General features: G+C 37.7%; 1 pseudogene; it reads right to left on the reverse strand.

The window, feature by feature from the left end:
- Positions 1–4,511: 4,511 nt before the first annotated feature.
- Positions 4,512–16,999, reverse strand: LOC115419630 (myosin heavy chain, fast skeletal muscle-like; annotated as a pseudogene).
- Positions 17,000–17,367: the final 368 nt, after the last annotated feature.

The following is a 17,367-nucleotide window of genomic DNA, read 5'->3' on the forward strand; positions in this document are numbered from 1 at the left end:
AAAATGAAACCATGACAATGATCTGGCACCCACAAACGAAAGTGGAAGGTTAAAGACAGTATTTGCCATGTTTACCCTGTCTGACCTTTGACCTTCCAGACTTCTAGGAGCTGTCTGGAGGTCAAACAGTATCAGGTTTCACTAGACACACAGTGATTTGAAAGTGCAAAAAATAATATAACAGATTCTGACCCTAAGTTGGCCGTAAAAAGTATTACGATGCACAGAATGTCAAATATTTTGTGATGTATGGGATCAGGTGTTGGATTTGTGTCATGGTTCATGACAGTGTGTTAATCCTAGAGTTCACACTGATGACAGATGTTTATCCCGTCTCGCTGAGTTTAAAGAGGTGAAAGGGTTTCTTATTTCTAGAAGCTACAGCCATACTCTGAATTATGAATTTTGAAAAAAAAAAAAAAAAAAGGCTAAATCTGTTAACATTATTTACAGATATTTTATAACTTAATAACCTGATTTTTTTAATTGGTCAAACATTTTGTGAAACATAAACCTATTTCATCATTTGATTATGTTGTTCTGAGGTTCTGACTTGAGGTGGCAGTGTTCTAATAAAAAGATAATAAAATATGTTTTTGAGAGGCTTGGTGGTCTAGTGATATACCTATACATACAAGTACAACACCCAACCTTATTGATACATACCACACTATTTTATCCTGCCTTATCTCATCTAAATACAGGAAAATGCTTAAAAAGCTAGATGAAAATGGAGAAAAATAGTGCATTATTATATAGTTTATCAGTCTGAAGTAACATCTACTGTTCATTAATATGTGATGACTGTTATAGTATATTTTACACATTGAAATTTACATTTAAGGACTATATGTTATATCTTCTTCTTATATTAGAACAACAGGAAATGTATCTATTTATTGTATTTTTACCTTTTGATGTGCAGAGTCTTTGAGCTTACCGAAAGGCGCTTACAAATAAATCTTAATATTATTATTTTTAGCAGTAGTCATAGTAGTCGTACAGAAATGACAGTGTAATTAACCAATAAACAAGTTAGTGATGCTGAATATGGTATGGTTTTTTTTTTTATCAGCGCAAATCATAAAAAAAAACCCAGAAATTATTTTGCTTTTGAGCTCCTTTCTTAGTTGTTTTCATATTGATATTGTGCACTTCGATCTATGAATATTGTTCCATCTATGTTTATGAAAGCAAATAAGCCTCCAATGCTTGCAACATAGTGTTACAGACAAAAAACACTTGAAAAATGTGTCTTACTTCATCACTACTACTTTCAATTTCCACACATTTTGACACATTTCATTTAACTTTGACTTTCACTCCTCTCACTTGTCAGAATATCAGGTTCCATCACTGACAGAATACAATAACTGGGTTCAGACAGCGCCCAAGTCATCTCCCCTTTGTACTGCTAAAAGTCAAAGGTTCGAAGGCACAGACAGCTTTATCTTCAGGTCAATCCCCTGCTGTTGACATGTCAACTGTCAGTATCAGGGATAATGGATGTTTTTGATGTATTTTGTCCTGTTATACCAGCATATAACACAGCTGGTTGCTTTAGAAGCCCTTCTGTATGTGTCAAACTACATAAATGTCATGGCTTATTTATTTGTTGGATTATAAACTCTGGCTATTGCAACGATGTCCGATGTGGAATCTGTGGGGAACAGGTGATCAGATTTGTGTCTCCAGGTTTTTCAAGACAGGCACTTGTGTTGTCTCGAGGGCGCTGATGTATTTTTAAACCCTTTCTTTAAATGGCCTTGTTGTTCTGTGTGTCCTGACAGATGAACTGAAGACAAGGCCAGGCTCGTAGCTTGACCTCCATCTAAGTCAAGTGTTTGTTCCCCATACGCTGTAAGATGGGGATCATGTTATATGATGTGTAGTAGTTTGCATTCTTTCCTTGTTGAAAGATGACACTGCACTGGCAAAGACAACAGACGGCGTAAGGAGCTAAACACTGAGGACTTCACACCCGACAACATCGGCCTATATATTCAATAAAAATGTGATACTTGATCTCTTATGCTCCTGGGTGTGCTTATTTGGAAGAAATACAAATATAGCTGGCTCCTCCACAATGTTCTCAGAGATCAGCTGCCTTATCAGCTGTCTTATTGTGGAACAACCTTTGATATAAAAATTGTACTTCCTTCATGGTCTTAAGTCTTCTGTGTTACAAAGGTCAGTGTTATTAACAACTACACAAGATGGGAGTACAGTTATAGAGGCAAAACGCAATGCAAATAATTGGACTGCTGATGAATGCTTCAATTAACTCTATTGTTTTGAGAAAGATGACTGAAATATCGACAATAGATAATCAATAAGATGAATCACCTTTGCATAATTTGGTCACTTCTATAATTATCCTACAGTAAAAAAAAAAGATAGAGCATAGGATTATAAAGACACAGTACATAAAGCAATCAATAGCAAATTGTAAATTGACTTGGGTGGGTAAAGGGGATGAAATCATCTATCATGGTTTGTTTCTCAAATTGTAAAATCAATATGTTTTGTGATGGAGTGAGAATTCTGTCTGCAGAAGGATATTAGTAAAGCTGTCCTACTCTCTTGTGGGAAAGATCACATATAATAGTTATAAATTATTTTATATCCTCTAATCACACACGAGCAGATGTATTAATAAACCTATACAGTTTCAGACAATAATCAAGAGGATTAGACAGTAGTGTCATTTTTACATAAACAAATGACTATCAACTAGGTTCTATTTGTTTTCTATTCTCTCATTTTTTTCCCCCTGGAATTAGTCATAATCCTGATCATAAAAAGCTGTTTACTAATTGTATTATTTGCTAATTAAGTTAATTACAAGAACCCATTGGGCTTCAAATAAATGTTCACCTACTGTTTCCTTTTAACCATGGGTGAATGTATTGCTGTGTGTTATGATCTATTTTCATCCCAGAACCATAACATGACATGAAGCAACATGTGTTTTGCAGCACATAAAAAACACTGTTAGGTCACTAGACTGTCAGTAACATTATCACCACAAGGTAAAGATTTGCAGTTATCATAACCTAAAGGACTTGTATGTGGTAATAACAGGCACAGGAAACACTTCACGCGTGTAGTCATATGATGCCCTTCACAAATTCACACCCTAATGTTGCTTTTACTATGTACTATTAACTGAATGGTCCTTTTTTATAAGCTGGATAATTTACTATCTTTCTAAAATGAAGGCATGTATTATTTCAAATAATCTAAAATCAAATTATATAATTAATTACATATAACTGTATGTAAACTATTTACATGTATAAAAATATCTGCATGTAAGTGGCGAATTACTGGAATGGATTGTCCATTATATGATATAGTCACACACTGCAGGAAAATTGTTTAAAATCTCATTTTTTCATACATATGTAACTCAGACATGTTATTTTTTTCATGACTGTGAACAGATGCAACCTGATCTTTTGGGATTCTGTTTTGGGCCTCTTCTATGTCCGGTCCTGAATCAGATACTGATCTGGTATTTTTCAATGTGAGCCCCATCTGAACAGGTAAGTCACACTTAATGTGACTTTTTCGTCACATTAAATGAAGTTTGTCACAACTCTGCTCTGGAGGGTCACTCACAAGCCTCAAAGTTGTTCAAATGCAACACATACATGAATGCAAAACACTAACAGGGACCTTTTTACTGCAAATGAATTTTCATAGTATATTATAGGTTAAAAATAAGGCAATGAATGCCCAACTTTTATCTGTAGTGGAGTATTTTCATTTTTACTAAAGATATGAACTCTTTTAATGCCATTGCTTTTGTGGAGAAATTAGTGATTTCTACCATGGAATCTGATATTGGCCAAATTTTAAAAGATACTGTGCAAAGCAAAAGTACACAAGTGGTGCCAGACACAACAAATCCCACTCCTTGCACGTATTGTAGCTTATTTTGGCATCGATCCAGCTGATGTCATCATGTCTATGCATGTGCTGATGTCAACATATTAATTGCCTCTATATATAAGTGAAGTTTGAAGTAAATTGAAACAAAATTGATGTTTTTATAGACATTTTAAATTTTGCCCATTATAAGTAAATGCGAGAAAAAAAAGATTTAAAAATTAATAAAAAATTTGGACTTTGACTTACTTTTCCCAAAATAGAATGAGATTTTTTTTGGTCACTGGCAATCTATAAACCCAATTTGGTATGAATTCAACCAATAATTTTGCTGCTAGATTGTTAACAAAGAAACAAACAAACTGAACCAAAAACAATACCCCTTGCCTCCCCTTCAGGGGGCGGGGTAAAAATCAGATCTGAGTAGTAAATCAGAACTGGGAACACTAAGGCTGACACTGTGAATGTAAATTAAGATAACTGAGTGACTGTTAGTTCAGTTAAGGCACCAATTTGTGTAAAAATCTCTGTTACAGTTGAACATATGATACTTTCGTTGCTGCTTCTTTTTCCAATACTTTCCACACATCTTTTGAATTAAGAATTAACTGAAACAATTTAACCTTGAATTGCTTGTGCTTTATTTTTGTCACACATGTGACATGTCAAACAAAAAGACCATATTGTATGACTTCTTGTTCTGTGTCTTGTCTAGATTGATGCTCATTCTTCAGCCTCCTTTCCCTTTAAATTGATACAAAAGAGAAAACGGGGAGTCAGTGTTTAGGAATCATGTTATTAATCTCACAAAAGAAAAATATTCAGATGTTACGTACCCTGACAATTTCACGACTCTTGGCTCTCAGCTTGTTGACCTGGGACTCAGCGATGTCAGCGCGCTCCTGAGCCTCCTCCAGCTCATGCTGAACCTTCCTGTACCTGGACAGGTGAGTGTTGGCCTGCTCCTCCTGGAGACCACAAAGCAATGTCTTACTACACATACAAACCACATAGTCCTGGTATGTTAAACTGTGGTACATATGTCAAATAGTTCATAAAGAAAGAGCACTCACAGACTCCTCAGACTGCCTCTTGTAGGATTTTACTTTCAGTTGCAGTTTGTCAACCAGATCCTGAAGTCGAGCAATATTCTTCTTGTCCTCCTCAGTCTAGAGGCGTTACACAGTAAAGTCTGTGAGACTAAACACTTAACAAGATTTCCATTGTCTCCTTTTGTTGTTCAAAATCAGATAATGCAACACAAAGGTCTCCAGAGTTTTTTTTTTAGCGCTGCACAAATATTTTCATGTCAATAAAACTGCAAGTGCAAAGTATGTGTTCATGTAAGAGTTCCTCCTCTTTCCAACATTTCATAGTGAAGATGTGTTAAGCATCTTAATAGATGTCACACTTGCAGTGCACCAGTAATAAGCAGCTGAACGTATTTATAGCACCAACTGCAGAATGTCTTGTCTGGTTCTGAGGGGCTCTATATGATACTTAGGTATGTCATGCACTTTTGGAGCCATATGATGGTGATTCATGCCCTCTAGGGGTTTAAAACACATTCTACATTCAGTCTGTTTTAAGTCATTAAAATTAATGGACATTTTAAGAAAAAAATTTTAATGACTAATAATATGTGAGCTTTATTTCCTATTTTTTCATTTACCGTTATTACTGTCATGCATTCACGGGGTTACAAGACAGCATAAAAAATAAGTAGATGTCTCATTGCTAAATTAAATGTCAGGCATAAGATTTAACATTTCGGTTTCATTTCTCTGTACCTGGTAAGTCAGTTCCTTCACTCTGCGTTCATACTTGCGGACGCCTTTCACAGCTTCAGCTCCACGTTTCTGCTCAGCCTCAACCTCTGTCTCCAGCTCCCGAACCTTAACAATAACAAGTCCAGATCTTTTGTCAGAGACAGCAGTGATCATCTCCAAACAAGAAACTGACAAGTATAAAGATAACAGTTCATCTTAGGCTTTTTTTTTTATTTCAGTTTGGTTTTTTTGTTTTTTTTTACATCAATCTGTGCCCAAACTCTAACACCTTTAAGTACAAATACATCTATTAGATGTACATGAATGCAAATACACTTAACTTAACGATAAATTAATAATTATGTTTATATAGTGAACCTACTCTAGCCTCCAGTTTCTGCAGCTGCTTCTTGCCACCCTTCATGGCCAGATTCTCAGCCTCATCCAGTCGGTGCTGCAGGTCCTTCACTGTCACCTCCAGGTTCTTCTTCATCCTCTCCAAATGAGCGCTGGTGTCCTGCTCTTTCTTCAGCTCTTCTGCCATCATGGCAGCCTGCACAAGCAACACAGTGTGAGTAAAATGGCTAAGAATAAAATGGAATAATATAACATCTAAATGTAAAATATAATTTGCTACAAGTGGAATTATATGAATGAACAATTTTTTTTTTTTTTTTTTAAATTGAAGGCATATTAACACATTAACTTTTTATGCTTATGATTATCTAACACCATGTTGGACAAGTAGTGCAAACATTTTTTTTGCTTTTGTAACAAACTTACATTAACTGCTACATACATTTCTAAAATTGTATGATTGATGCATAATGCATTTCAGATTAAATATTTTCTGTTTCTGTTTTTAACACTGAAATGATCTGAACACATTACTAAAAGCTCAGATATTACATGTATATTACATATATATATTTTAATATTTACAATAAGGCATTAGTAGCAGAAAGCCAGGACTCACATCAGTGATGGCCTTTTTGGCCTTCTCTTCAGCATTTCTTGCTTCCTGGATAGCATCATCTACTTCACCCTGGATCTGGGAGAGGTCAGCCTCCAACTTCCTTTTAGTGTTTATGAGATTTGTATTCTAAAAGGAAACAAATATGACATATACAACTTTCTCAATGTGACCTTTTTATTGAATTTTATCAGTATTTATTAAATAGATTTATAGTACCTGGGAGTGCAGCAGTCCCACACGCTCACTGGCATCAACCAGCTCCTGTTCAGCCACTTTGCGGCTTCTCTCTGTCTGCTCCAGTGCAGCTCTCAGTTCCTCTATCTCAGCCAGCATCAGGGTATTCCTGCGCTCCACCATGGCAACCTGCTCCCTCATGTCAGCTTGAACCCTTATGGCTTCATCAAGGTGCAATTGGGCATCCTGAATTCAAGATAATTCAGCAATATTCATGTATTAAGAAGCCTTAAGTTGTGATTTCATGATGATTTCTCTGTGTTTACCACTATGTCCATTACCTTAAACTGTCCCTGGATGTTCCTCAGCTGTTTCTGGGCTTCTGCTGCCTGTCGGTTGGCATGGCTCAGCTGAATCTCCATCTCATTGAGGTCACCTTCCATCTTCTTCTTGACTCTCAGGGCATCATTCCTGCTCCTGATCTCAGCATCCAGAGTGCTCTGCATGGTCTCAATCACTCTCTGGCTGTTCCTCTTGATCTGCTCAATCTCCTCATCCTTCTCTGCAATTTTCCTGTCAACTTCACCTTTGACTTGAGTGAGTTCAAGCTGGATACGAAGGATCTTTGATTCCTCATGTTCTAGTGTAGCCTAAAGCATGAAAAATATGGGAACTTTTTCATAAATCAAGTATGAACCGTACATTAGACAGAACTCATTGTAAAATTAAGATCTGTGGTGCTCTAGTTCCTTGTCTACACATTTTTGCAAACATAGTGATGCACATACCTCTGCCTCTTCCAAGGCAGTCTGGATTTCTGCTTTCTCACACTCTGCTGCTTTCTTTCCCTTTTCCAGTTCATGTATTGTCTTTCCTGATTCGCCAATATGTTCAGTCAAATCAGTAATTTCCTCTGTTAAGTAAAAGAATCATCATTAAAATCACACACAGTATTAGTATTTCTTTGAAAGCAAAATTAATTTTCTTTAATAATGGTATATACTTTTTGTATTATGAAGAGGCAAACCACAGAACTTCAATATTTAGGCAATGCATCCTCAAAAAGGATTTAAGTTAACCTATATGAAGCATCAAAGAATAGTGAATATTTTTTAGAAGACAAAAATACACAATAAAGGTTAGAATTTGCAGTCATACGTTGCAGGTTCTTGTTTTCTCTCTTCAGGGTCTCCAGATGATCCAGTGCCTCTTCGTAAGAGTTTTTCATTTTGAATATCTCAGTATTTAAACCACGGGCCTCCTTCATAGCTCCCTCCAGCTCTGCCTGGCTCTCTTCATACTTCTGCTTCCACTCTGCAAGAACCTGAAAGTGCACCAAATAAATGAGTGATTCCTGCCATTTTACAGGTTAAAGTACACACAAAAAAGAATTACCTTGTCAAAGTTTCTTTGCTTTTTGTCAAGGCTGGCAGCCAGAGCATTAGCTCTTTCCACGTCGATCATCAGGTCCTCCACTTCGCCCTGCAGTCTCTGTTTGGTCTTCTCCAGAGAGGCACATTTGGCATTCACAGCCTCGATGGATTCCTCTGCATCCTGAAGACGCTGAGCAAGCTTTTTCCTTTGAAACACATCAACAACTGCTTTAACAATCAATTACAAAACAAATGCATATAGTGTAATTTCAGTAATACTACTCCTGCTCCTCATATTCTCAACAAAACATGTACAGTTCTGCAGAACAACAGCTAAAATGTATAGGTAAAGGCGATAAAAAATGACTAACTTGGCCTCCTCCAGCTCCTCAGTGCGCTGAATGGCATCAGTCTCATATTTGGTTCTCCACTGAGCCACCTCACTGTTGGCCTTGGACATTGCACGCTGCAGCTCAGCCTTAGCCTCCTGTTCCTCCTCATACTGCTCTCTGAGCAGGTCGCAGTCATGACGCGATGACTGAAGCGAATGAGCCAGGGCATTCTTGGCCTAATAATGACATAATAAAAAAGAAGTAGACCATAATTGTAATGTTTCTTAAGATTCACCAGTAATATTTCAACATGAATCAAGATAAGAACAGCTTGATGCAGTACCTTAACTTCCTCCTCAAGGTGCCTCTTGAGTTCCTCAATTTGGTGGATGAAAGCCTGTTTTCCTCTTGTAAGTTGAGACACAAGAGACTCTTTTTCTTCCAACAGACGACTAAACTCCCCTGACAGAACAAGAAAAATTATTTGACATCTTTGTTTTTCATAAAAGACTGCAGGTTTTCCATTACTTTGATCCCATGTTTCACTCACCATTTTCAGTAGCCAGTCTTGATCTTTGAACATTGATTTCATTTAGCTGACGGACATGCTCATCATGCTTACATTTCATCTCGCTTAGTTGATCTTCAAGGGAACGGCACATTTTCTCCAAATTGCCCTACAAACAAAAATGTCTGCAGTGTAATTGCAGTATAACAACCCTGCCTTTGTAAACATAGACTACAACAACTAAAACTATTAAACCAAGGAAACAACTGTGGATTTTACTTTTGATTTGGCAACAGACTCCATGTTGCTTGTAAGGTCGTCAATCTCCATTTTATATTCACTCTTCTCCTTCTCCAGTTTCTGTTTGACTCTCTGGAGATTATCAATCTGTTCTCCCAGTTCTGCCACACTGTCGGCCTGCTTCTTGCGGAGAGCTGCAGCGGTGGCCTCATGCTGTAGGGTGGACTCTTCAAGATCACGGCGCAGCTTCTGAAACTCCGCCTCACGCTTCTTGTTCATTTCAATTTGTACAGATGTTGCTCCACCAGCTTCTTCCAGCCTTTCACTGATCTCTTCAAGTTCCCTGGAGAGATCAGACCGCTGCTTCTCCACCTTGGCCCGAGCTGCACGCTCAGCCTCAATTTCCTCCTCCAGCTCCTCAATACGAGCCTGGATTGGAAAAAATGGAACCACATAGCGATATTCAAATTAACTATATATCCAGGTTAATTAAGTATGTTTGCTATAAACGGTAGAGGGAGGCATGACAAATAGTTCTTAAGTATCCAGATAACGTATCCAAATTTTAAAACATTTGATCAAAAATAAGGCAATGAGTTGCAGTACAAAAATTCAAACAAAATAATATCAAAGATCTTGCAGTTTAGCTGATTTAAGTAAATTAACAAAGCTAACCATGACAGGGAAGAAAAATAAAACTCCTGTGACCAAATTAAAACACTGAAGATAAACATACTGTATTTACACATTACCTGCAGTTCCTTGATTTTCTTATGAAGCTGAACACCAATTGCCTGTTCATCATCTATCTTGCTAAGAAGTTGGCTCATCTCGAAGTCCCTCCTTAATAGGAAATATAATGAGAAGTGTAAGTTGAACATTTTCATAGTCAGACCAATGAAAAGAATAATTTTCCTATTCTGATGTACGTACTTCTTGAGTTTCTCCTCAGATTGCAGCTTGTCGTTCTCCAGATCCATTAGTGATTCATGGGCCAGTTTCAAATCTCCTTCAAGCTTCCTTTTGAGCGTTCAAGATCCATACGAAGCTTCCTCTCTTGTTCCAAGGAACCTTCAATCTATTTATAATGTAATGAACCCCTTTTAACAATTATTGCAAGACATAAAATAGAATTGCAATAGAAGCATTTTTGCCTATTAAACCAAACAGATATCTTACATCGTCCACTTGCTGCTCCAGCTTGACCTTGGCCTTCGTCAGAGTGTTTACTTTGTCTTCCTCTGCTTGAAGGTCATCGAGAGCCTGCTGATGGGCCTCTTGGAGGGCTTTCTTCTCTTTGGTCAGCTTAGCAATTGTCTCATCTTGAGATGCCATCTCCTCAACCAGGTTTTTAACCTACAGATATAAAGTAATTGTGTCAGTATTCTGTTGATTGCCTGTATGCACTAGGCCTGATGAACAGTCTGCTAACCTTGTTCTCAGTGGCATGTTTCTCTTTCTCCACTTTGGCCAGGGTGAGCTCCAAGTCATCAATGTCTCTCTTCAGCTCAGAGCACTCGTCCTCCAGCTTCCTCTTCTTTGCAGTCAGCTCAGCATTGATTTCCTCCTCATCCTCCAGTCTTTCGGACGCCTCTTTGACTTTGGCCTCAAGCTGGATTTTTGCTTTAATGAGACCCTCACATCTTTCCTCTGCATCGGCAAGGTTTTCACCTTCCTAGTTTTGCAATGAAATACATAAACATTTAGTCACGTATACACAATCACTGCAAATTCAAATCCATTGTTCTGTTTTACATACAGATTGAATCTGAAGCTGCAGGTCGTTCTTCTCCTGCAACAGAGAAACCATTTTCTCTTCAAGTTCCTTCTTCTTAGCCAGAGCCTTTGCTAGCTCCTCTTTGGTCTTTTCAAAGTCCTCTTTCATTTGGGCCATCTCCTTCTCAGTTTCCGCACTCTTCAGAAGAGGCTTAATCCTGAAGTATAGCTTCATCCATGGCCACGTTTTGACATTCATGAATGAGCGGATGTTGTACTGGATGGAGTAAATGGCTTCTCTACATAAAAAAAACACACAGATGTGGTCTATATGTCACCGGTCTTTTTTACCTCTGAAGGCATAATATGGATTCTCACACTCCCTACATTAGATAGAAAATAGAAAATAAACATACCTTCTCGCCATCATCTTGACAAATTCCTTTCTCATAACATAACCTCTGCAGAGAGCCTGAGTCATTGTGACCAGCTCAACTAGCTTCTCATCTCTCATCTCCTCCAGAGTACCCAGCAGACCGGCTTTGAAGAATACCTAATTAAAGATATAAAAATGATGAATTACTACAAATATTTATCATGCTTTAACCCACAGACTACTTTATTATTTAGTGATTATGCTTGAGCCTATGTTACTTACTTTAGTATGGCCAAATCTATATTGAGATTTGTCAACACTTATAGATTCTAGCAGTTTCTCTGAAGCCTTCTTGTTGTCGATGAACTGTCCCTCAGGGATGACACTGGCATTCAATACTTTGTATCTAGTGGGAAGGAAGTTGAATACTTATGAGTAAGCTACTTGGCCATATTTTAAAAAAAAAGAGAATTTATGTAAGTATATACCTCTGCTTGAAGTCACCATAGAGGATTCGGCTGGGGAAACCTTTCCTGCAGATTCTGATGCCTTCCAGCACACCGTTACACCTGAGCTGGTGAATAACCAGGAAGTTCTCCATAAGACCTAAAGCAGCCACAATGATAGTTCAGTGTTATGGAAATAAGGCCACCTGCACAGTTCTATGATACTGCAGAGTATATGTGTTAATGACCTTATATGTGTTCAAATGTGTGTCATTTGAAGATACTTAAGCACTTATGTAACTATGTAACAACTGGTGAATGAATGAACAGATATATCAGTGTGTTATGGATTCATGAGATATGATTTAGAAAGTATTAGCAAAAATACTGAGATGAGTTTGACTTGTTGCAAAATATATTCAGATATCTGTTTTATGGAGATTGCATGTTCTCCCTGTGTCTGCATGGGTTCTCTCCGGGTACTCCGGCTTCCTCCCACCATCCAAAGACATGCACTGATAGGTTAACTGGTTAATCTAAATTGCCCATAGCTGCGAATGTGAGAGGGATTGTTTGCCTCTATATGTCAGCCCTGTGATGAACTGGCGAAATGTCCAGGGTGTACCCCGCCTTCGCCTGTATGTAGCTGAGATAGGCTCCAAGTGACCCCCATGACCCTAGTGAGGATAAAGCGGGTTCAGAAAATGAATGAATGAATGTTTTGAGGAGGCTTACCTGGTGTTTTTGATTCATTAGGAATCAAACAGCGTACAAAGTGTGGATGAGTGCTCCTCAAGTTGGTCATCAACTTGCCCAAGTTCTCCTGTAAAAGCAAAGAAAACACTCAGTAGTGAAAGGGTGGTAAATGAGCTCAGTAATTTATAGAGGTACAACTTCAAATAAATTCATGAACTTCAAATTCAAAATACATTTACATATTTAATTTGATTAGTGTTTTAGGATTAGGTAAATACAGATAATTTGTTATTTGAAAGCTAAAGATGCTAAACTATTTAAAAAAAAAAAAAAAAAAAAAAAAAAAACAAGTCACCCTGAAGAGAGCTGACACTGTCTGGAAGGAACCACCCTTCTTCTTGCCACCCTTCTTTCCACCTTTGGCATCTATAAAGAGCGTTAACAGTTATTATTTTCATTTTACATCCAGTATTTAAAATTTTATATACACATTTTTCAATTATAATAACTCTATAGAACTGATAAGATCCTACTAACTATACTTAAAACTAATTTCAAAATTTACATACATCAGATGAACATGTTTCTGATCACATAAAATTCACTTGATACAGGACATTCTGTTTGATTTGGTGAAGTTCCTGAAATAGTGAAATAAGTACCATCTGCTGAGGCGTGAGTTGCATAGAGGTGAGCCAACAGTTTGACTGAAGACTTCTGGTAGAGCTGAACAACTGAGTCATTCAGAGGGTCTTTGTTCTTGTCCAACCAGCCGAGAACATTGTAATCAACAGTACCAGCATAGTGCACCAGAGAAAAGTGAGCCTCGGCTTTGCCTTTGGCAGGTCTTGGTTTTTGGAAGGGGGCACTTTTACCAAGGTGTTGATCATATAATTTGTTCTTGAAGGTCATGTCACTGGCTTTGGGGAACATGCACTCCTCTTCAAGGATGGAGAAGATGCCCATTGGCTGTCAAAAAGAATAATGATATTTAAAAAGCAAACTTTCATGTGATCAAATATTCTGTGCACTTCTTAGACAATGACATATGTCTCACCTTCTCAATGAGCTCAATGCAGGCAGCCAAGTCCATACCAAAGTCAATGAACTCCCATTCAATTCCCTCTTTCTTGTACTCTTCTTGCTCAAGGACAAACATGTGGTGGTTGAAAAACTGTTGCAGTTTTTCATTGGTGAAGTTGATGCACAGCTGCTCCAAGCTGTTGAACTACAGAAATTTACATAGTTTACCATGAACAAAACATGAAGTGATTTGAGGTTTTAGCACAGATGCTTCTCTGATTTTGAAATACTGTTTGAGCATTTTTTAGTGAAGCTACACTAGATTATGTGGTAGACTTGCTTACATCAAAGATTTCAAACCCAGCAATGTCCAAGACACCGATGAAAAAGCTCCTGGGCTGCTTAGTATCCAGCATCTCATTAATTCTGACGACCATCCACAAGAACATTTTCTCATAGACAGACTTGCAGAGAGCCATGACAGCATTGTTGACCTGAAAATTGAGAGGTTGAAGTTCTGGTTATAAAGGGCTGCTGCTATATTTCTACCATATTTGTGGTTATTAGCTAATATTCTATGTAAATTACCTGTGGTACGGTTTGACCTTTAACCACCATTTCATTGCCAACCTTTACTCTTGGATAACACAAGGACTTGAGCATATCCGCAGAGTTCAGGCCCATGAGGTAGGCGATTTTATCAGCCACTGATTAATACAGAAAAACAAACATTAGTCTTACATGGTAATGCAAAGTAGTAATGTATCAAAATTGATACCCTCCAAGTTTTCTGAAATAATCTTCCCCACCATAAAGTGGATCTAGACTCTCTACCTTAAAAACCCCGTTAAAAATTACTGACAACTGTGGAAGCACCATTTACCCTCAGTGCCATCAGGTTCAGCCTGTTCCTCTCGCTGTTTCTGCTTGAACTTCATGTTTCCATGATGCATCACAGCTCCAGTCAGCTTGTAAATGCCAATCTTTTCTTCAGCAGTGAAGCCCAGGATATCAATTGCAGTCTGAAGAATACATAGAAAAACAAAGAACACAAATTTTCTACTTTATAGAACATATAAAACGGAAACCTTTATAGTGTAAATTAAAAACAAGGGCTCTCCTAGAATATCTGGTACCTTTAAACTGTAACTGACTTGGAATGAGTGTCTACTTACATCAGTAGCGATGAATTCTTCAACGTCATTGATACTCTTGACAGTGATTTCACCCTGACTGACCATAGGATAGTCATAGGGGTTGGTGGTGATCAGCAAAGCCTCTAAAAAATATTCAGTGATTTTTAGTTTGTCAAAGGTAAAGCACGAATATCACATATTTATGGAAAAGAGTCAAAATGAATGAATGTCAAATTGCTTACCTAATAGCTCAGGCTTGTGACCTGTTGTGAGCTGATAGAAGATATGGTAGCTTCTCTCAGCAGACAGCTGGAAGGTCACTCGAGACTTCTCCAGCAGATCTGTAAAACAATGGAATAAATTAAAAAGGTTGCAGTTTGTATGTCAATAAACCTTGATAATGTCAATGTCTGAAATCTTACATGTTTCAATATCAGCTGAAGCCAACTTTCCAGTTGATCCGAAATGGATTCTGATGAATTTACCCTAAAGAGGAATTAAGTTGTCAGTGTGGGAATATTTATGAGACTTGAAGACTACCAAAAAAGAATACAGAATACAATCAAGTGACATATTTCTATAAAATATGCATAATGCCATTACATTTTGATTCTATGCTACATTTTTTTTTACTTAAAAAAATAAGTGCCACCAAAATAAGGACCACCACAATCTTAAAACACCGCTAAAACTGTAGGATTTTGTGCAGCCCCACTTACAAAACGGGATGAGTTGTCATTCCTCACAGTCTTGGCATTACCATAAGCCTCCAGCAGTGGGTTAGCTGCAATGATTTGATCCTCCAGTGACCCCTTGAACAATGTAACATGACACGTTTGAGTTTGTAATTTACATTTGACAAGTTATCACTCAATGGTACAGTATATTACATTTTTACCTGCATCTTGCCTGGAACAGGTTCTGCCTTCTTTCCTCCAGCCACCGCAATTGTTGCAAAGTACTGGATGACACGTTTGGTGTTAACAGTCTTTCCTGCACCAGATTCTCCGCTGGAAAAAGGGGGTGTTCATGAGTAGTGTTTAAATTACAAATACTGTTAACAAGTTACTGATAGAAATGCATGTTATATAAAAATGTTAACACTCACGTAATCAGGATTGACTGGTTTTCTCTATCTGTAAGATATCAACATAGATCTTTTAGTTCATCTATTTTTTCTGATTCTGTACTTCCAGGTATTTAAAAGCATATACAATGAGTGATACCTTGGAGCATGAACTGATAGGCGTTGTCAGAGATGGAGAAGATGTGGGGTGGAGCCTCAATCCTCTTTTTGCCTCTGTATCCAGTAACGACCTTTGCGTCATACACTGGGAGCCACTTGTAGGGGTTCACAGTCACGCAGAACAGCCCAGAGTAGGTCTGTCAAGACACAGAAGATTAGTACTGATGCTTATCTCTCAGCAAGTTTCATCTGTCATCTGTTGATCTCTTCAAACTCACATAGATCATCCATGCTGCATAGCGCTCTTTGAGGTTATACAGCACAGCAGGTTCACTGAGGTGGGTCATCATGGCCATGTCCTCAATCTTATCAAACTTTGGAGGGTTTCTGGGGAAGATTTCATCTTCCTTCACAGTGAGGGTCTGTATCAACACAGTAAAGGATTACAACCACCAATATACAGAAAAGATTTACGACATGTAAGTAAGTGTAAGTTTGTTTAAATTATGTTAGTCAATGAATGCAAACCTTTCCAGCTGAAACTTCAACGCTGGCTTTGCCACCCTCCTTTTTCACTAGTTTCCCCTTCACATACATTTCAGTGGGCTCGGCCACAAAATAAGCTGTTTTGGCATCGAAAGGGGTGTTCTGAGCTTCAATTCTCTCCCTTTCAGGTTTGCGGAGGTAAATGGCAGCTGGGCCAAAGCACTCCATTTCTGGGTCCACGCTCATGATGACCCTTTTCTGCATGTGATACAAAGAAGACACGTCACAGATCTATTTTTGATCATATAACTTGTATTTAACAAAAGAGTTGATATGATTATATTTTGATGTATATAATTGAATTTTTAGACCAGTTGCAAGTTATATACATATTGTTTACCTTTCAGTTGCCAACTCAGGAACTGGTTGTGTGGACACTAGAAAACAATAAGTTAAATTAGAGACGTAAAACTTTGGAAGCATCAGCACCAAACTTGAAATATGAAACTTCACTCATGTTAAAGAACATTTTCTAACAAACAGATAAATTATAGTCTCTGATCCCTGCTATAGTGGTGACTTACCTTTGTTGGCTGCCTATCAGACCAAAACTTTTGAGGAGTATGGGAGTGCTTCTTTTATACTGAAATCTCTGACCACCAAGCATAAGCAGCTCTCCTCTTTAGGTCATAGCTCTAGCGTTGAAAGAATGGTATCAGATGGCTTCCCAGCCGCATCTTCGCTCACCACTGGTGTCAGCTTATCCTGCATAATCAAAACAAACATTAAATGAAATCCCAGATCAAAATTACAAATTCTTTTCTAAAAACTAACCAGCTATGCAATCAAGTATCTTAGTGTATCATAATTTCTACACAGCATTTTATCAAGCAGAATATACTCATTTTCAGGACACTAACAGATGCTTTTGTATACATTAAAATTAAAGGGAAGAATATGTGACTATATGTGCAAAGAGTCTTTAATTCTACATGTGGTCTGTTGTCATGCACATACATTATTGTGACTGGTTACT

Source organism: Sphaeramia orbicularis, chromosome 5 (genome assembly GCF_902148855.1).
Source record: "Sphaeramia orbicularis chromosome 5, fSphaOr1.1, whole genome shotgun sequence".
Classification (NCBI taxonomy): Eukaryota; Metazoa; Chordata; class Actinopteri; order Kurtiformes; family Apogonidae; genus Sphaeramia; species Sphaeramia orbicularis.